A 19,180-nucleotide genomic window follows, 5' to 3' on the forward strand; every position below is an offset into this window, starting at 1 on the left:
TTAACCTTTATGTTTCACTGCAGTTTGGGATAATAATATTAATATTTATCCAATTTTAATACATACTTAATAAAGGTTATATTTTATGATTCATTCATTCTGTCCAGTGCGTCAACAGTGCAGATTTCTTCTTGTTTTTTCTCCCAAATTCTATAACAATGACAGTAAATGTTGTTTCTTTTCAAACAGAACTTTCTTGACCATGCTACTTGCTTGAAAGATCTGGGAGCACATGGAAAACAGTACAAACCATGCAGTATCACAAGAGCCTTTATTTGATCTTTCATGAAGATAGAGCAGAATTGAGGACACGTCAACAATTTCTGCCGAAGGTGGTTCATCTTTCCACATGGTGCCTTTGGCCACTGACACCTTCGTTGAGTCAAAGTCTCTGGCTGTGGTCAGAACTTTGAAAATTTATGTCACCAGAACGGTTCAGATTAGGAAAACAGAGGCTCTGTTTGTCCTGTATGCTCCCAACAGGATTGGGTGTCCTGCTTCCATGTAGACCATTATGCGCTGGATCTGTGGTAAGATTCAGCATGCTCATTCCATGGCAGGATTGCCGTTACTGAATTAGGTGAAGACCCATTCTACTAGAAAGGTGGGTTCATCCTCGGCAGCTGGTCGGGGAGTCTCGGCATTGCAACTTTGCCGAGCAGCTATTTAGTAAACACTTTTGCTAAGTTTTACAAGTTTGATACCTTGGCTGATGATAACCTCAAGTTGGGTCATTCGGTGCTGCAGAGTCGTACGCACTCTCCCACCCGTTCAAGAGCTTTGGTATAACCCCATGGTTCTTAATGTGACCCCAGCATCCTCTAGGTCGTATGAGAAAATAGGATTTTAATACCTACCGGTAAATCCTTTTCTCTTAGTCCGTAGAGGATGCTGGGTACCCGTCCCAGTCCATACTGTGTCTGCAGTTATTACTTGTGGTTATACACATGTTATGTTATGGTTCTGGTCAGCTTTTTGCTGCAATTGTTCATGCCGTTGGCTTGTGTTCTGTTGAATGCCACGTTCTGCGGCATGCTTAAGGTGTGAGCTGGTAAGATGCTCACCTTAGTTTAACAATAAATCCTTTCCTCGAAATGTCCGTCTCCCTGGGCACAGTTCCTATAACTGGAGTCTGGAGGAGGGGCATAGAGGGAGGAGCCAGTTCACACCCTTTGAAAGTCTTAAAGTGCCCATGTCTCTTGCGGATCCCGTCTATACCCCATGGTTCTTAATGTGACCCCAGCATCCTCTACGGACTAAGAGAAAAGGATGCCCTTGCGCACTATCCTGACTTCTCCTCCCGTCTGCTTACTTTGTGCCTTCCAACGCACAATGCGAACTACAGGTGGTGCTGCAGGGCCCACACCCTTTTACTTGCCTTACAGAACAGCTCTGGAGCTGTTACAGTGCCCAGCTGCTGCAAGAAATCAGCTTGAATGCTTCAGGGGATGGGGCATGGCCAACATGAGCCCCACACCAAAGGAGGGTGGGGGTGTTTAATGCGAACTAGGGGTCATCCAAGCACCGCAAAAGGCCGCCATGCCCTGCATGCCCCTTTTCTCTTTTCATATGCAGATGAGGGTTCCAGCCAACTTTGGCCCACATCTTGGATGACATCACCGTATGCAAATCCGTCTTCTGCAGACCTTCCCCCAGGAATGCTTGTACTAGTTGTTGCATATGGTTTGATATTTGATGGTGCTTCAATATTAGGCAGCCTTCCACCCTCCCATGTTCATCTGAACAGATGTGGTCTCCCTGCAGTTGTTGTCCCCAGACGAGAGTTCCCTTGTGCGTCCTCAGTTGAATCTCCTTAACTTGACGGGGGAGGGGCTGCCCGAGCAGCCACCCTCCCCAGCCCTATCCCAACTCATACTTATTTTGCATATGAGATCTCTTGATCATGAAGATTGTTCTCACAGGGTGAGGTTCATCCATTATATTTTAAAATAGGAAGGTACAAATTACATATTTGAATTGCATCTATGTGCTGGATTCAAATGTCCCCCCCCCCTTCCTTTCTCAATTGTGCCCGTCAGCAGCTATTCTAAGGTTGCTGCCAATGGGTGTGACACATTAATTTCTTCTGTGGGGTACACTGGACTCCACAAGGATTCACATTGGGGTGTAGAGTAGGATCTTGATCTGAGGCACCAACCGGCTCAAAGCTTTTGACTGTTCCCAAGATGCTCAGCGCATCCTCCTCTATAACCCCGCTTCCATGAACAGGGAGCTCAGTTTGTAGTTGGTGCCTTCAGTAGCAGGCCACTTAACAGGGGCCTGCCTCAGGCAGCCTATTCTTAGCTATTAATTTTGACAAGAAAAGAAGAACTTGTTTTATGAGAATCTACAAGGGCTGCAGCAGGCTAGGTCTAATAGACATCTTTACTGCAGCTTCATCACTCCCAGCGGCGCTGTATACTCCCGTGCCCTGGTTGCTGGGTCACTGCAGCGGAGGCTCCAGTTTCTTCCTAAGGTCAGTCACACACACACCGCCCTTCCGGATCACGAGGCCGCTGATGAAGGGGAGCGTGGCCGTAGGGGGTGGACCGTGTGCGCACTGGCGTGGACACTGATTACTGGGCAGCCGCTCCACTAGCCACCAGGTACAGTTAAGGAGCACAGGTCTGGGAGTTTTACTCCTATATTAACCCAATTTTGTACTGCCCGCAGCGCATTGTGATAGGTAATAGGGCCTGATTCAGGTTGGAATGCAATCACAATAAGCGATCCAACTGCAAAAATTGCTAACAGCATACGCATGTGCCTGCATTTTCTGCGGCACCCCGCAGAGAATGCGATCGCCTCTGCCTGTCAATCGGGGCGGGGGGGGGAGAGGGGGGTCAGCAACACTCCATTTCCAAGTCAGGGATGGAGCGGTGCGGGGGCAAGGCTTCAAAATGGGGTCTGCAACGGAGGAGACACAGGGGGCGTGGTCACAGCGGCTGTATGACATCACATTCAGCCGCTGTGATCACAAAAATGGTGGCGGCTTCCTGCGCGCACATACAGTCTGCACCAGCAGGAGGCTACACCATTTTTTATGATCACGCTGAACTGCAGTGCGACTGCAATTACAGCATGGTCAAGAATGGAGGCGTCATGCTGGGTGGCCATGCCCTGTCACTGTGCAGGAGCCAGCACCGCACACACACTAGTCCCCGGGTGCAGCCCCCAACCCCCGGGACACCCGGAGCAACAAAATGTAGATTCAGGCCACCAGGCCACGCCCCTACCTATGAAACCATGCCTCCTTTTTACCATTGCGCTGCTTATCTGCGCGCACTGCATTACAATCTCCTTCGCCACCTCTCTGGGTGTCACCAGTGATAGTGACACCTCTGCCATGCTTGTAGCAGCTGGTCCTAAGATCTACGCCTCAAGCCCTGAGTGTTTGCCCTTGTGACTTGTTGATCATCATAGCGAAGCAGATGCTTACAGAAAACTGCAGGGGCTTAGATTGAAAATAAAAAAATTGATGGGTATAAGGTAGAGAGGAGCGGGTTCGGTTCTCCGAGAACCGAATTCCCGACGAACTCCACGTGGTTTACACTGGTCCGAGGCAGGCTCGGTTGTTCCCGCCTGACTCGGAAAACCTGAACAAGGGAAAATGTCATCATCCCGCTGTCGGATTCTCTCGAGATTCGGATTCCATATAAAGAGCTGCGCGTTGCCGCCATTTTTACTCGTGCATTGAAGAGAGAGCGGAGAGGACGTGGCTATGTTCTCTCAGTGGAAATCTCAATATCAGTGCTCAGTATCAGTGGTTACTTATTGCTGCTCAGTAATACTAGTAGTGTGTCTCTCCTGCTCAGTGTCAGTTCTCAGTAGTATCCTCATCAGTGCTCAGTATCACTGCTCATTGTCTTGTGCTGCATTGTGGTGCTCAGCATACTACAGTACATTACTAATAGTCCAGTGCTGCATCTTGCTGCTCAGTGTCAGTTCTAGTATCCTCATCAGTGCTCACTATCACTGCTCATTACATTGTGGTGTTCTGTATACTACAGTAACATAGTAATATAGTAACATATAGTAACATAGTTTTTGAGGTTGAATAGAGGCAAATTGCCCATCGTGTTCAACCTGTTTTAAGTTGTGATGATTCTACATACTTGCTGAATAATGTTTTATGACTAGTTAGCTACTATAACTCATGTTACCCCCGGATTAACCATGTTGATATTTTAAGTATTATAACATTGGATAGCTTTTTCATTCAGAAATGTATCCATTCCTTTTTTAAATCCAATTACAGAGTCCGCCATTACCACCTTCCCTGGCAGGGAATTCCACATCCTGATTGCCCTAACAGTGAACATCATAGTATCTCACCTGGCAGGTAAGTAGGAGTTGGGCTAGAGCTGTGGAGGATTGCTGCTCGGGCACCCCCTGTCAAGTGAAGGAGATCCAACTGAGGCAGCACAAGGGAACTCTCGAAAGAAGAACAAGGCTAGAGGAAGATCTGAGACAAAGAAATCTGACTTTTACCAGAGCTGACCAGAGGAAAGCACAAACGCAGTCCCCCACTACCACAAATAATGCAGTCGAGTTTCCCACATTTGGGGAAATCACAGGGGTCAGCATACCCAGAGTGCAATGAATGAACCTCACCCTGGGAGAACAATCTTCATGACCATGGTATCTCCTATGCAAAATAAGTATGATTTGGGATAGGGCTGGGGAGGGCCGCTGCTCAGGCACATCTCTGTCAAGTAAAGGAGATTCAACTGAGGCAACACAAGGGAACTCTCATCTGGGGACAACAACTGCAGGGAGAACACATATTTTCAGATGAACATGGGAGGGCAGAAGGCTGCCTAACACTGAAGCACCCCCAAACAACAAACCAAATGCAACTACTAGTGCAAGCATTCCTGGGGGAAGGCCTGCAGCAGATGGATTTGCATATGGTGATGTCATCCAAGCAGTGGGTCAAAGTTGGCTTCAACCCTCGTCTGCATATGAAAATAAAAAAGGGGTGTGCAGGGCATGGCGGCCTTTTGCGGCGCTTGGATGACCCCTAGTTTGCATTAAACACCTCCACCTTCCTTCGGTGTGGGGCTCATGTTGGCTATGCCCCAGCCCCTGAAGCATTCAAGCTGATTTCTTGCAGCAGCTGGGCACTGTAACAGCTCCAGAGCTGCTCTGTAAAGCAAGTAAAAGGGTGTGGGCCCTGCAGCACTACCTGTAGTTTGCATTGTGCGTTGGAAGGCACAAAGTAAGCAGACGGGAGAAGTCAGGATAGTGCACAAGGGCATAGAAGGGAGCGGCTCAAGAAAAGAGAAGTGGAAACAGACAGCAAACTAGGCTGGAGAGAGACCTGAGACAAAGAGATCTGAATTATACGAGAGCCGACCAGAGGAAACACAAATTATGTAATCAAGTGTCCCACATTTGGGGAAATCGTAGGAGCAGCACACCCAGAGTGCATTGGGTGAGCCTTGCCCTGGGAGAAGCACCTTCCTGATCATAGTATCTCACCTGGCAGGTAAGTAGGAGTTGGGCAAGAGCTGGGGAGGGTCGCTGTTCGGGCACCCCCCTGTCAAGTGAAGGAGATCCAACTGAGGCAGCACAAGGAAACTCTCGAAAAAAGAACAAGGCTAGAGGAAGATCTGAGACAAAGAAATCTGACTTTTACCAGAGCTGACCAGAGGAAAGCACAAACACAGTCCCCCACTACCACAAATAATGCAGTCGAGTTTCCCACATTTGGGGAAATGACAGGGGTCAGCATACCCAGAATGCAATGAATGAACCTCACCCTGGGAGAACAATCTTCATGACAATGGTATCTCCTATGCAAAATAAGTATGATTTGGGATAGGGCTGGGGAGGGCCGCTGCTCAGGCACATCTCTGTCAAGTAAAGGAGATTCAACTGAGGCAGCACAAGGGAACTCTCATCTGGGGACAACAACTGCAGGGAGAACACATATTTTCAGATGAACATGGGAGAGCAGAAGGCTGCCTAATACTGAAGCACCCCCAAACAACAAACCAAATGCAACAACTAGTACAAGCATTCCTGGGAAAAGGTCTGCAGAAGACGGATTTGCATACGGTGATGTCATCCAAGCAGTGGGCCAAAGTTGGCTGGAACCCTCATCTGCATATGAAAAGAGAAAAGGGGTATGCAGGGCATGGCGGCCTTTTGCGGCGCTTGGATGACCCTTAGTTCGCATTAAACACCTCCACCCTCCGTCGGTGTGGGGCTCATGTTGGCTATGCCCCAGCCCCTGAAGCATTCAAGCTGATTTCTTGCAGCAGCTGGGCACTGTAACAGCTCCAGAGCTGCTCTGTAAGGCAAGTAAAAGGGTGTTGGCCCTGCAGCACTACCTGTAGTTTGCATTGTGCGTTGGAAGGCACAAAGTAAGCAGACAGGAGAAGTCAGGAGAGTGCACAAGGGCAAGGGCAGGGGCTCAAGAAAAGAGAAGTGGAAACAGACAGCAAACTAGGCTGGAGAGAGACCTGAGACAAAGAGATCTGAATTATACGAGTAGCCGACCAGAGGAAACACAAATTATGTAGTCAAGTGTCCCACATTTGGGGAAATCGTAGGAGCAGCACACCCAGAGTGCAATGGGTGAGCCTTGCCCTGGGAGAAGCACCTTCCTGATCATAGTATCTCACCTGGCAGGTAAGTAGGAGTTGGGCTAGAGCTGGGGAGGGTCGCTGCTCGGGCACCCCCCTGTCAAGTGAAGGAAATCCAACTGAGGCAGCACAAGGAAACTCTCAAAAAAAGAACAAGGCTAGAGGAAGATCTGAGACAAAGAAATCTGACTTTTACCAGAGCTGACCAGAGGAAAGCACAAACACAGTCCCCCACTACCACAAATAATGCAGTCGAGTTTCCCACATTTGGGGAAATCACAGGGGTCAGCATACCCAGAATGCAATGAATGAACCTCACCCTGGAAGAACAATCTTCATGACCATGGTATCTCCTATGCAAAATAAGTATGATTTGGGATAGGGCTGGGGAGGGCCGCTGCTCAGGCACATCTCTGTCAAGTAAAGGAGATTCAACTGAGGCAGCACAAGAGAACTCTCATCTGGGGACAACAACTGCAGGGAGAACACATATTTTCAGATGAACATGGGAGAGCAGAAGGCTGCCTAATACTGAAGCACCCCAAACAACAAACCAAATGCAACAACTAGTACAAGCATTCCTGGGGGAAGGTCTGCAGAAGACGTATTTGCATACGGTGATGTCATCCAAGCAGTGGGCCAAAGTTGGCTGGAACCCTCATCTGCATATGAAAAGAGAAAAGGGGTATGCAGGGCATGGCGGCCTTTTGCGGCGCTTGGATGACCCTTAGTTCGCATTAAACACCTCCACCCTCCGTCGGTGTGGGGCTCATGTTGGCTATGCCCCAGCCCCTGAAGCATTCAAGCTGATTTCTTGCAGCAGCTGGGCACTGTAACAGCTCCAGAGCTGCTCTGAAAGGCAAGTAAAAGGGTGTGGGCCCTGCAGCACTACCTGTAGTTTGCATTGTGCGTTGGAAGGCACAAAGTAAGCAGACAGGAGAAGTCAGGAGAGTGCACAAGGGCATAGAAGGCAGCGGCTCAAGAAAAGAGAAGTGGAAACAGACAGCAAACTAGGCTGGAGAGAGACCTGAGACAAAGAGATCTGAATTATACGAGAGCCGACCAGGGGAAACACAAATTATGCAGTCAAGTTTCCCACATTTGGGGAAATCGCAGGAGCAGCACACCCAGAGTGCAATGGGTGAGCCTTGCCCTGGGAGAAGCACCTTCATGATCATAGTATCTCACCTGGCAGTTATGTAGGAGTTGGGCTAGAGCTGGGGAGGGTCGCTGCTCGGGTACCCCCCTGTCAAGTGAAGGAGATCAAACTGAGGCAGCACAATGGAACTCTCGAAAGAAGAACAAGGCTAGAGGAAGATCTGAGACAAAGAAATCTGACTTTTACCAGAGCTGACCAGAGGAAAACACAAACACAGTCCCCCACTACCACAAATAATGCAGTTGAGTTTCCCACATTTGGGGAAATCACAGGGGTCAGCATACCCAGAATGCAATTAAATGAACCTCACCCTGGGAGAACAATCTTTATGACCATGGTATCTCCTATGCAAAATAAGTATGATTTGGGATAGGGCTGGGGAGGGCCGCTGCTCAGGCACATCTCTGTCAAGTAAAGGAGATTCAACTGAGGCAGCACAAGGGAACTCTCATCTGGGGACAACAACTGCCGGGAGAACACATATTTTCAGATGAACATGGGAGGGCAGAAGGCTGCCTAATACTGAAGCACCCCCAAACAACAAACCAAATGCAACAACTAGTACAAGCATTCCTGGGGGAAGGTCTGCAGAAGACGGATTTGCATACAGTGATGTCATCCAAGCAGTGGGCCAAAGTTGGCTGGAACCCTCATCTGCATATGAAAAGAGAAAAGGGGTATGCAGGGCATGGCGGCCTTTTGCGGCGCTTGGATGACCCTTAGTTCGCATTAAACACCCCCACCCTACTTCGGTGTGGGGCTCATGTTGGCCATGCCCCAGCCCCTGAAGCATTCAAGCTGATTTCTTGCAGCAGCTTGGCACTGTAACAGCTCCAGAGCTGCTCTGTAAGGCAAGTAAAAGGGTGTGGGCCCTGCAGCACTACCTGTAGTTTGCATTGTGCATCGGAAGGCACAAAGTAAGCAGACAGGAGGAGAAGTCAGGATAGTGCACAAGGGTATAGAAGGGAGGGGCTCAAGAAAAAAGAAGTGGAAACAGACAGCAAACTAGGCTGGAGAGAGACCTGAGACAAAGAGATCTGAATTATATGAGAGCCGACTAGGGGAAACACAAATTATGCAATCAAGTTTCCCATATTTGGGGAAATCGCAGGGGCAGCACACCCAGAGTGCAATGGGTGAGCCTTGCCCTGGGAGAAGCAACTTCATGATCATAGTATCTCACCTGGCAGGTAAGTAGGAGTTGGGCTAGAGCTGGGGAGGGTCGCTGCTCGGGCACCCCCCTGTCAAGTGAAGGAGATCCAACTGAGGCAGCACAAGGGAACTCTTGAAAGAAGAACAAGGCTAGAGGAAGATCTGAGACAAAGAAATCTGACTTTTACCAGAGCTGACCAGAGGAAAGCACAAACACAGTCCCCCACTACCACAAATAATGCATTTGAGTTTCCCACATTTGGGGAAATCACAGAGGTCAGCATACCCAGAACGCAATGAATGAACCTAACCCTGGGAGAACAATCTTCATGACCATGGTATCTCCTATGCAAAATAAGTATGATTTGGGATAGGGCTGGGGAGGGCCGCTGCTCAGGCACATCTCTGTCAAGTAAAGGAGATTCAACTGAGGCAGCACAAGGGAACTCTCATCTGGGGACAACAACTGCAGGGAGAACACATATTTTCAGATGAACATGGGAGGGCAGAAGGCTGCCTAATACTGAAGCACCCCCAAACAACAAACCAAATGCAACAACTAGTGCAAGTATTCCTGGGGGAAGGCCTGCCGCAGATGGATTTGCATATGGTGATGTCATCCAAGCAGTGGGTCAAAGTTGGCTTCAACCCTCGTCTGCATATGAAAAGAGAAAAGGGGCATGCAGGGCATGGCGGCCTTTTGCGGCGCTTGGCTGACCCCTAGTTTGCATTAAACACCTCCACCCTCCGACGGTGTGGGGCTCATGTTGGCTATGCCCCAGCCCCTGAAGCATTCAAGCTGATTTCTTGCTGCAGCTGGGCTCTGTAACAGCTCCAGAGCTGCTCTGTAAGGCAAGTAAAAGGGTGTGGGCCCTGCAGCACTACCTGTAGTTTGCATTGTGCGTTGGAAGGCACAAAGTAAGCAGACAGGAGAAGTCTGGAGAGTGCACAAGGGCATAGAAGGCAGCGGCTCAAGAAAAGAGAAGTGGAAACAGACAGCAAACTAGGCTGGAGAGAGACCTGAGACAAAGAGATCTGAATTATACGAGAGCCGACCAGGGGAAACACAAATTATGCAGTCAAGTTTCCCACAGGAGTATATAGGATACGACCCAGTGGTACCTGACGACATAGATACTAACAGCTATTTAATAACATTACGCTAGAAAGTGATTATTAGCAACATATAAATCTATATAAACAACCCCGCCAGGGTTGTGCCTTCAAAAATAATCACACACGGACACGCTTTTTAAACCTTTTTTTCACATCTCTTTATTCTTCTTATGCACATGTATGTTAGTTCTGTGATTTTAACCTTTATGTTTCACTGCAGTTTGGGATAATAATATTAATATTTATCCAATTTTAATACATACTTAATAAAGGTTATATTTTATGATTCATTCATTCTGTCCAGTGCGTCAACAGTGCAGATTTCTTCTTGTTTTTTCTCCCAAATTCTATAACAATGACAGTAAATGTTGTTTCTTTTCAAACAGAACTTTCTTGACCATGCTTCTTGCTTGAAAGATCTGGGAGCACATGGAAAACAGTACAAACCATGCAGTATCACAAGAGCCTTTATTTGATATTTCATGAAGATAGAGCAGAATTGAGGACACGTCAACTATTTCTGCCGAAGGTGGTTCATCTTTCCACATGGTGCCTTTGGCCACTGACACCTTCGTTGAGTCAAAGTCTCTGGCTGTGGTCAGAACTTTGAAAATTTATGTCACCAGAACGGTTCAGATTAGGAAAACAGAGGCTCTGTTTGTCCTGTATGCTCCCAACAGGATTGGGTGTCCTGCTTCCATGTAGACAATTATGCGCTGGATCTGTGGTAAGATTCAGCATGCTCATTCCACGGCAGGATTGCCGTTACTGAATTAGGTGAAGACCCATTCTACTAGAAAGGTGGGTTCATCCTGGGCAGCTGGTCGGGGAGTCTCGGCATTGCAACTTTGCCGAGCAGCTATTTAGTAAACACTTTTGCTAAGTTTTACAAGTTTTAGAGTAAAGGAGATTCAACTGAGGCAGCACAAGGGAACTCTCATCTGGGGACAACAACTGCAGTGAGAACACATATTTTCAGATGAACATGGGAGGGCAGAAGGCTGCCTAATACTGAAGCACCCCCAAACAACAAACCAAATGCAACAACTAGTACAAGCATTCCTGGGGGAAGGTCTGCAGAAGACGGATATGCATATAGTGATGTCATCCAAGCAGTGGGCCAAAGTTGGCTGGAACCCTCATCTGCATATGAAAAGAGAAAAGGGGTATGCAGGGCATGGCGGCCTTTTGCGGCGCTTGGATGACCCTTAGTTCGCATTAAACACCCCCACCCTCCTTCGGTGTGGGGCTCATGTTGGCCATGCCCCAGCCCCTGAAGCATTCAAGCTGATTTCTTGCAGCAGCTTGGCACTGTAACAGCTCCAGAGCTGCTCTGTAAGGCAAGTAAAAGGGTGTGGGCCCTGCAGCACTACCTGTAGTTTGCATTGTGCATTGGAAGGCACAAAGTAAGCAGACAGGAGGAGAATTCAGGATAGTCCACAAGGGTATAGAAGGGAGGGGCTCAAGAAAAAAGAAGTGGAAACAAACAGCAAACTAGGCTGGAGAGAGACCTGAGACAAAGAGATCTGAATTATATGAGAGCCGACCAGGGGAAACACAAATTATGCAGTCAAGTTTCCCACATTTGGGGAAATCGCAGGGGCAGCACACCCAGGTGAGATACTATAATCAGGAAGGTGCTTCTCCCAGGGCAAGGCTCACCCATTGCACACTGGGTGTGCTGCTCCTACGATTTCCCCAAATGTGGGACACTTGACTGCATAATTTGTGTTTCCTCTGGTCGGCTCTCGTATAATTCAGATCTCTTTGTCTCAGGTCTCTCTCCAGCCTAGTTTGCTCTCTGTTTCCACTTCTTTTTTCTTGAGCCCCTCCCTTCTATACCCTTGTGGACTATCCTGACTTCTCCTCCCGTCTGCTTACTTTGTGCCTTCCAATGCACAATGCAAACTACAGGTAGTGCTGCAGGGCCCACACCCTTTTACTTGCCTTACAGAGCAGCTCTGGAGCTGTTACAGTGCCCAGCTGCTGCAATAAATCAGCTTGAATGCTTCATGGGATGGGGCATGGCCAACATGAGCCCCACACCAAAGGAGGGTGGGGGTGTTTAATGCGATCTAGGGGTCATCCAAGCACCGCAAAAGGCCGCCATGCCCTGCACGCCCCTTTTCTCTTTTCATATGCAGATGAGGGTTGAAGCCAACTTTGACCCACTGCTTGGATAACATCACCATATGCAAATCCATCTGCTGCAGGCCTTCCCCCAGGAATGCTTGCACTAGTTGTTGCATTTGGTTTGTTGTTTGGGGGTGCTTCAGTATTAGGCAGCCTTCTGCCCTCCCATGTTCATCTGAAAATATGTGTTCTCCCTGCAGTTGTTGTCCCCATATGAGAGTTCCCTTGTGCTGCCTCAGTTGAATCTCCTTTACTTGACAGAGATGTGCCTGAGCAGCGGCCCTCCCCAGCCCTATCCCAAATCATACTTATTTTGCATAGGAGACACCATGGTCATGAAAATTGTTCACCCAGGGTGAGGTTCATTCATTGCACTCTGGGTATGCTGACCCCTGTGATTTACCCAAATGTGGGAAACTCGCCTGCATTATTTGTGGTAGTTGGGGACTGTGTTTGTGTTTTCCGCTGGTCAGCTCTGGTAAAAGTCAGATTTCTTTGTCTCAGATCTTCCTCTAGCCTTGTTCTTCTTTCGAGAGTTCCATTGTGCTGCCTCAGTTGGATCTCCTTCACTTGACAGGGGGGTGCCCGAGCAGCGACCCTCCCCAGCTCTAGCCCAACTCCTACTTACCTGCCAGGTGAGATACTATGATCTTGAAGGTGCTTCTCCCAGGGCAAGGCTCAACCATTGCACTCTGGGTGTGCTGCCCCTGCGATTTCCCCAAATATGGGAAACTTGACTGCATAATTTGTGTTTCCCCTGGTCGGCTCTCGTATAATTCAGATCTCTTTGTCTCAGGTCTCTCTCCAGCCTAGTTTGCTGTCTGTTTCCACTTCTCTTTTCTTGAGCCGCTCCCTTCTATGCCCTTGCGCACTATCCTGACTTCTCCCGTCTGCTTACTTTGTGCCTTCCAACGCACAATGCGAACTACAGGTAGTGCTGCAGGGCCCACACCCTTTTATTTGCCTTACAGAGCAGCTCTGGAGCTGTTACAGTGCCCAGCTGCTGCAAGAAATCAGCTTGAATGCTTCAGGGGCTGGGGCATAGCCAACATGAGCCCCACACCGAAGGAGGGTGGAGGTGTTTAATGCGAACTAGGGGTCATCCAAGCGCCGCAAAAGGCCGCCATGCCCTGCATAACCCTTTTCTCTTTTCATATGCAGATGAGGGTTCCAGCCAACTTTGGCCCACTGCTTGGATGACATCACCGTATGCAAATTCGTCTCCTGCAGACCTTCCCCCAGGAATGCTTGTACTAGTTATTGCATATGGTTTGATATTTGATGGTGCTTCAGTATTAGGCAGCCTTCCGCCCTCCCATGTTCATCTGAAAAAATGTGGTCTCCCTGCAGTTGTTGTCCCCAGACGAGAGTTCCCTTGTGCTTCCTCGGTTGAATCTCCTTAACTTGACGGGGAAGGGGCTTGCCCGAGCAGCCACCCTCCCCAGCCCTATCCCAACTCATACTTATTTTGCATATGAGATCTCTATATCATGAAGATTGTTATCACAGGGTGAAGTTCATCCATTATATTTTAAAATAGGAAGGTTCAAATTACATATTTGAATTGCATCTATGTGCTGGATTCAAATGTCCCCCCCCCCTTCCTTTCTCAATTGTGCCCGTCAGCAGCTATTCTAAGGTTGCTGCCAATGGGTGTGACACATTAATTTCTTCTGTGGGGTACACTGGACTCCACAAGGATTCACATTGGGGTGTAGAGTAGGATCTTGATCTGAGGCACGAACCGGCTCAAAGCTTTTGACTGTTCCCAAGATGCTCAGCGCATTCTCCTCTATAACCCCGCTTCCATGAACAGGGAGCTCAGTTTGTAGTTGGTGCCTTCAGTAGCAGGCCACTTAACAGGGGCCTGCCTCAGGCAGCCTATTCTTAGCTATTAATTTTGACAAGAAAATAAGAACTTTTTTTATGAGAATCTACAAGGGCTGCAGCAGGCTAGGTCTAATAGACATCTTTACTGCAGCTTCATCACTCCCAGCGGCGCTGTATACTCCCGTGCCCTGGTTGCTGGGTCACTGCAGCGGAGGCTCCGGTTTCTTCCTAAGGTCAGTCACACACGCACCGCCCTTCCGGATCACGAGGCCGCTGATGAAGGGGAGCGTGGCCGTAGGGGGTGGACCGTGTGCGCACTGGCGTGGACACTGATTACTGGGCAGCCGCTCCACGAGCCACCAGGTACAGTTAAGGAGCACAGGTCTGGGGTTTTTTCTCCCATATTAAACCAATTTTGTACTGCCCGCAGCGCATTGTGATAGGTAATAGGGCCTGATTCAGGTTGGATTGCAATCACAGTAAGCGATCCAACTGCAAAAATTGCTAAGAGCATACGCATGTGCCTGCATTTTCTGCGGCACCCCGCAGAGAATGCGATCGCCTCTGCCTGTCAATCGGGGCAGGGGGGGAGAGGGGGGTCAGCAACACTCCATTTCCAAGTCAGGGATGGAGCGGTGCGGGGGCAAGGCTTCAAAATGGGGTCTGCAACGGAGGAGACACAGGGGGCGTGGTCACAGCGGCTGTATGACATCACATTCAGCCGCTGTGATCACAAAAATGGTGGCGGCTTCCTGCGCGCACATACAGTCTGCACCAGCAGGAGGCTACACCATTTTTTATGATCACGCTGAACTGCAGTGCGACTGCAATTACAGATTGGTCAAGAAGGGAGGCGTCATGCTGGGTGGCCATGTCCTGTCACTGTGCAGGAGCCAGCACCGCTCACACACTAGTCCCCGGGTGCAGCCCCCAACCCCCGGGACACCCGGAGCAACAAAATGTAGATTCAGGCCACCAGGCCACGCCCCTACCTATGAAACCATGCCTCCTTTTTACCATTGCGCTGCTTATCTGCGCGCACTGCATTACAATCTCCTTCGCCACCTCTCTGGGTGTCACCAGTGATAGTGACACCTCTGCCATGCTTGTAGCAGCTGGTCCTAAGATCTACGCCTCAAGCCCTGAGTGTTTGCCCTTGTGACTTGTTGATCATCATAGCGAAGCAGATGCTTACAGAAAACTGCAGGGGCTTAGATTGAAAATAAAAAAATATATGGGTATAAGGTAGAGAGGAGCGGGTTCGGTTCTCCGAGAACCGAATTTCCCACGAACTCCACGTGGTTTACACTGGTCCGAGGCAGGCTCGGTTGTTCCCGCCTGACTCGGAAAACCTGAACAAGGGAAAATGTCATCATCCCGCTGTCGGATTCTCGCGAGATTCGGATTCCATATAAAGAGCTGCGCGTTGCCGCCATTTTTACTCGTGCATTGAAGAGAGAGCGGAGAGGACGTGGCTATGTTCTCTCAGTGGAAATCTCAATATCAGTGCTCAGTATCAGTGGTTACTTATTGCTGCTCAGTAATACTAGTAGTGTGTCTCTCCTGCTCAGTGTCAGTTCTCAGTAGTATCCTCATCAGTGCTCAGTATCACTGCTCATTGTCTTGTGCTGCATTGTGGTGCTCAGCATACTACAGTACATTACTAATAGTCCAGTGCTGCATCTTGCTGCTCAGTGTCAGTTCTAGTATCATCATCAGTGCTCACTATCACTGCTCATTACATTGTGGTGTTCTGTATACTACAGTAACATAGTAATATAGTAACATATAGTAATATAGTTTTTGAGGTTGAAAAGAGGCAAATTGCCCATCGTGTTCAACCTGTTTTAAGTTGTGATGATTCTACATACTTGCTGAATAATGTTTTATGACTAGTTAACTACTACAACTCATGTTACCCCCGGATTAACCATGTTGATATTTTAAGTATTATAACCTTGGATAGCTTTTTCATTCAGAAATGTATCCATTCCTTTTTTAAATCCAATTACAGAGTCCGCCATTACCACCTTCCCTGGCAGGGAATTCCACATCCTGATTGCCCTAACAGTGAAGATCATAGTATCTCACCTGGCAGGTAAGTAGGAGTTAGGCTAGAGCTGTGGAGGATTGCTGCTTGGGCACCCCCTGTCAAGTGAAGGAGATCCAACTGAGGCAGCACAAGGGAACTCTCGAAAGAAGAACAAGGCTAGAGGAAGATCTGAGACAAAGAAATCTGACTTTTACCAGAGCTGACCAGAGGAAAGCACAAACACAGTCCCCCACTACCACAAATAATGCAGTCGAGTTTCCCACATTTGGGGAAATCACAGGGGTCAGCATACCCAGAATGCAATGAATGAACCTCACCCTGGGAGAACAATCTTCATGACCAAGGTATCTCCTATGCAAAATAAGTATGATTTGGGATAGGGCTGGGGAGGGCCGCTGCTCAGGCACATCTCTGTCAAGTAAAGGAGATTCAACTGAGGCAGCACAAGGGAACTCTCATCTGGGGACAACAACTGCAGGGAGAACACATATTTTCAGATGAACATGGGAGGGCAGAAGGCTGCCTAAAACTGAAGCACCCCCAAACAACGAACCAAATGCAACTACTAGTGCAAGCATTCCTGGGGGAAGGCCTGCAGCAGATGGATTTGCATATGGTGATGTCATCCAAGCAGTGGGTCAAAGTTGGCTTCAACCCTCGTCTGCATATGAAAAGAAAAAAGGGGTGTGCAGGGCATGGCGGCCTTTTGCGGCGCTTGGATGACCCCTAGTTCGCATTAAACACCTCCACCCTCCTTCGGTGTGGGGCTCATGTTGGCTATGCCCCAGCCCCTGAAGCATTCAAGCTGATTTCTTGCAGCAGCTGGGCACTGTAACAGCTCCAGAGCTGCTCTGTAAAGCAAGTAAAAGGGTGTGGGCCCTGCAGCACTACCTGTAGTTTGCATTGTGCGTTGGAAGGCACAAAGTAAGCAGATGGGAGAAGTCAGGATAGTGCACAAGGGTATAGAAGGGAGGGGCTCAAGAAAAAAGAAGTGGAAACAGACAGCAAACTAGGCTGGAGAGAGACCTGAGACAAAGAGATCTGAATTATATGAGAGCCGACCAGGGGAAACACAAATTATGCAGTCAAGTTTCCCACATTTGGGGAAATCGCAGGGGCAGCACACCCAGAGTGCAATGGGTGAGCCTTGCCCTGGGAGAAGCATCTTCATGATCATAGTATCTCACCTGGCAGGTAAGTAGGAGTTGGGCTAGAGCTGGGGAGGGTCGCTGCTCGGGCACCCCCCTGTCAAGTGAAGGAGATCCAACTGAGGCAGCACAAGGGAACTCTCGAAAGAAGAACAAGGCTAGAGGAAGATCTGAGACAAAGAAATCTGACTTTTACCAGAGCTGACCAGAGGAAAGCACAAACACAGTCCCCCACTACCACAAATAATGCAGTTGAGTTTCCCACATTTGGGGAAATCACAGGGGTCAGCATACCCAGAATGCAATGAATGAACCTAACCCTGGGAGAACAATCTTCATGACCATGGTATCTCCTATGCAAAATAAGTATGATTTGGGATAGGGCTGGGGAGGGCCGCTGCTCAGGCACATCTCTGTCAAGTAAAGGAGATTCAACTGAGGCAGCACAAGGGAACTCTCATCTGGGGACAACAACTGCAGGGAGAACACATATTTTCAGATGAACATGGGAGGGCAGAAGGCTGCCTAATACTGAAGCACCCCCAAACAACAAACCAAATGCAACAACTAGTGCAAGCATTCCTGGGGGAAGGCCTGCAGCAGATGGATTTGAATATGGTGATGTCATCCAAGCAGTGGGTCAAAGTTGGCTTCAACCCTCGTCTGCATATGAAAAGAATAAAGGGGTGTGCAGGGCATGGCGGCCTTTTGCGGCGCTTGGATGACCCCTAGTTCGCATTAAACACCTCCACCCTCCTTCGGTGTGGGGCTCATGTTGGCTATGCCCCAGCCCCTGAAGCATTCAAGCTGATTTCTTGCAGCAGCTGGGCACTGTAACAGCTCCAGAGCTGCTCTGTAAAGCAAGTAAAAGGGTGTGGGCCCTGCAGCACTACCTGTAGTTTGTATTGTGCGTTGGAAGGCACAAAGTAAGCAGACGGGAGAAGTCAGGATAGTGCACAAGGGTATAGAAGGGAGGGGCTCAAGAAAAAAGAAGTGGAAACAGACAGCAAACTAGGCTGGAGAGAGACCTGAGACAAAGAGATCTGAATTATATGAGAGCCGACCAGGGGAAACACAAATTATGCAGTCAAGTTTCCCACATTTGGGGAAATCGCAGGGGCAGCACACCCAGAGTGCAATGGGTGAGCATTGCCCTGGGAGAAGCATCTTCATGATCATAGTATCTCACCTGGCAGGTAAGTAGGAGTTGGGCTAGAGCTGGGGAGGGTCGCTGCTCGGGCACCCCCCTGTCAAGTGAAGGAGATCCAACTGAGGCAGCACAAGGGAACTCTCGAAAGAAGAACAAGGCTAGAGGAAGATCTGAGACAAAGAAATCTGACTTTTACCAGAGCTGACCAGAGGAAAGCACAAACACAGTCCCCCACTACCACAAATAATGCAGTTGAGTTTCCCACATTTGGGGAAATCACAGGGGTCAGCATACCCAGAATGCAATGAATGAACCTCACCCTGGGAGAACAATCTTCATGACCAAGGTATCTCCTATGCAAAATAAGTATGATTTGGGATAGGGCTGGGGAGGGCCGCTGCTCAGGCACATCTCTGTCAAGTAAAGGAGATTCAACTGAGGCAGCACAAGGGAACTCTCATCTGGGGACAACAACTGCAGGGAGAACACATATTTTCAGATGAACATGGGAGGGCAGAAGGCTGCCTAAAACTGAAGCACCCCCAAACAACAAACCAAATGCAACAACTAGTGCAAGCATTCCTGGGGGAAGGCCTGCCGCAGATGGATTTGCATATGGTGATGTCATCCAAGCAGTGGGTCAAAGTTGGTTCAAACACCTTTGCAAAGTTCTATAAGTTTGATACCCTGGCTGAGGAGGACCTCCTGTTTGCTCAATCGGTGCTGCAAAGTCATCCGCACTCTCCTGCCCGTTTGGGAGCTTTGGTATAATCCCCATGGTCCTTACGGAGTCCCCAGCATCCTCTAGGACGTAAGAGAAAATAAGATTTTAAACCTACCGGTAAA

At 48.8% G+C, this 19,180-nt stretch overlaps 14 non-coding genes and 3 pseudogenes across 14 annotated transcripts; 3 read left to right on the forward strand and 14 right to left on the reverse strand.

The window, feature by feature from the left end:
- Positions 1 to 4,501: 4,501 nt before the first annotated feature.
- Positions 4,502 to 4,665, reverse strand: LOC135049618 (U1 spliceosomal RNA). The gene has a single exon (XR_010241346.1). It is a non-coding gene; the product is annotated as a U1 spliceosomal RNA (small nuclear RNA).
- A 671-nt stretch (positions 4,666 to 5,336) lies between these two features.
- On the reverse strand, positions 5,337 to 5,499 carry LOC135049641 (U1 spliceosomal RNA). Its single transcript, XR_010241361.1, has one exon. It is a non-coding gene; the product is annotated as a U1 spliceosomal RNA (small nuclear RNA).
- A 152-nt stretch (positions 5,500 to 5,651) lies between these two features.
- Positions 5,652 to 5,815, reverse strand: LOC135049298 (U1 spliceosomal RNA). Its single transcript, XR_010241060.1, has one exon. It is a non-coding gene; the product is annotated as a U1 spliceosomal RNA (small nuclear RNA).
- A 668-nt stretch (positions 5,816 to 6,483) lies between these two features.
- On the reverse strand, positions 6,484 to 6,647 carry LOC135049567 (U1 spliceosomal RNA). The gene has a single exon (XR_010241305.1). It is a non-coding gene; the product is annotated as a U1 spliceosomal RNA (small nuclear RNA).
- A 152-nt stretch (positions 6,648 to 6,799) lies between these two features.
- LOC135049188 (U1 spliceosomal RNA) lies at positions 6,800 to 6,963 on the reverse strand. Its single transcript, XR_010240955.1, has one exon. It is a non-coding gene; the product is annotated as a U1 spliceosomal RNA (small nuclear RNA).
- A 670-nt stretch (positions 6,964 to 7,633) lies between these two features.
- On the reverse strand, positions 7,634 to 7,796 carry LOC135049589 (U1 spliceosomal RNA). The gene has a single exon (XR_010241324.1). It is a non-coding gene; the product is annotated as a U1 spliceosomal RNA (small nuclear RNA).
- A 152-nt stretch (positions 7,797 to 7,948) lies between these two features.
- On the reverse strand, positions 7,949 to 8,113 carry LOC135049340 (U1 spliceosomal RNA). Its single transcript, XR_010241101.1, has one exon. It is a non-coding gene; the product is annotated as a U1 spliceosomal RNA (small nuclear RNA).
- Positions 8,114 to 8,815: 702 nt separating this feature from the next.
- Positions 8,816 to 8,950, reverse strand: LOC135049614 (U1 spliceosomal RNA; annotated as a pseudogene).
- A 152-nt stretch (positions 8,951 to 9,102) lies between these two features.
- Positions 9,103 to 9,266, reverse strand: LOC135049206 (U1 spliceosomal RNA). The gene has a single exon (XR_010240973.1). It is a non-coding gene; the product is annotated as a U1 spliceosomal RNA (small nuclear RNA).
- Positions 9,267 to 11,627: 2,361 nt separating this feature from the next.
- On the forward strand, positions 11,628 to 11,783 carry LOC135049671 (U1 spliceosomal RNA). The gene has a single exon (XR_010241376.1). It is a non-coding gene; the product is annotated as a U1 spliceosomal RNA (small nuclear RNA).
- Positions 11,784 to 12,457: 674 nt separating this feature from the next.
- LOC135049357 (U1 spliceosomal RNA) lies at positions 12,458 to 12,621 on the forward strand. The gene has a single exon (XR_010241117.1). It is a non-coding gene; the product is annotated as a U1 spliceosomal RNA (small nuclear RNA).
- A 152-nt stretch (positions 12,622 to 12,773) lies between these two features.
- LOC135049605 (U1 spliceosomal RNA) lies at positions 12,774 to 12,936 on the forward strand. The gene has a single exon (XR_010241339.1). It is a non-coding gene; the product is annotated as a U1 spliceosomal RNA (small nuclear RNA).
- Positions 12,937 to 16,240: 3,304 nt separating this feature from the next.
- LOC135049203 (U1 spliceosomal RNA) lies at positions 16,241 to 16,404 on the reverse strand. The gene has a single exon (XR_010240970.1). It is a non-coding gene; the product is annotated as a U1 spliceosomal RNA (small nuclear RNA).
- A 692-nt stretch (positions 16,405 to 17,096) lies between these two features.
- LOC135049483 (U1 spliceosomal RNA) lies at positions 17,097 to 17,238 on the reverse strand (annotated as a pseudogene).
- Positions 17,239 to 17,390: 152 nt separating this feature from the next.
- Positions 17,391 to 17,554, reverse strand: LOC135049556 (U1 spliceosomal RNA). Its single transcript, XR_010241298.1, has one exon. It is a non-coding gene; the product is annotated as a U1 spliceosomal RNA (small nuclear RNA).
- A 692-nt stretch (positions 17,555 to 18,246) lies between these two features.
- Positions 18,247 to 18,388, reverse strand: LOC135049560 (U1 spliceosomal RNA; annotated as a pseudogene).
- A 152-nt stretch (positions 18,389 to 18,540) lies between these two features.
- On the reverse strand, positions 18,541 to 18,704 carry LOC135049105 (U1 spliceosomal RNA). Its single transcript, XR_010240873.1, has one exon. It is a non-coding gene; the product is annotated as a U1 spliceosomal RNA (small nuclear RNA).
- Between the last annotated feature and the right edge of the window lie 476 nt (positions 18,705 to 19,180).

Source organism: Pseudophryne corroboree, unplaced genomic scaffold, assembly GCF_028390025.1.
Source record: "Pseudophryne corroboree isolate aPseCor3 unplaced genomic scaffold, aPseCor3.hap2 scaffold_99, whole genome shotgun sequence".
Lineage (NCBI taxonomy): Eukaryota > Metazoa > Chordata > Amphibia > Anura > Myobatrachidae > Pseudophryne > Pseudophryne corroboree.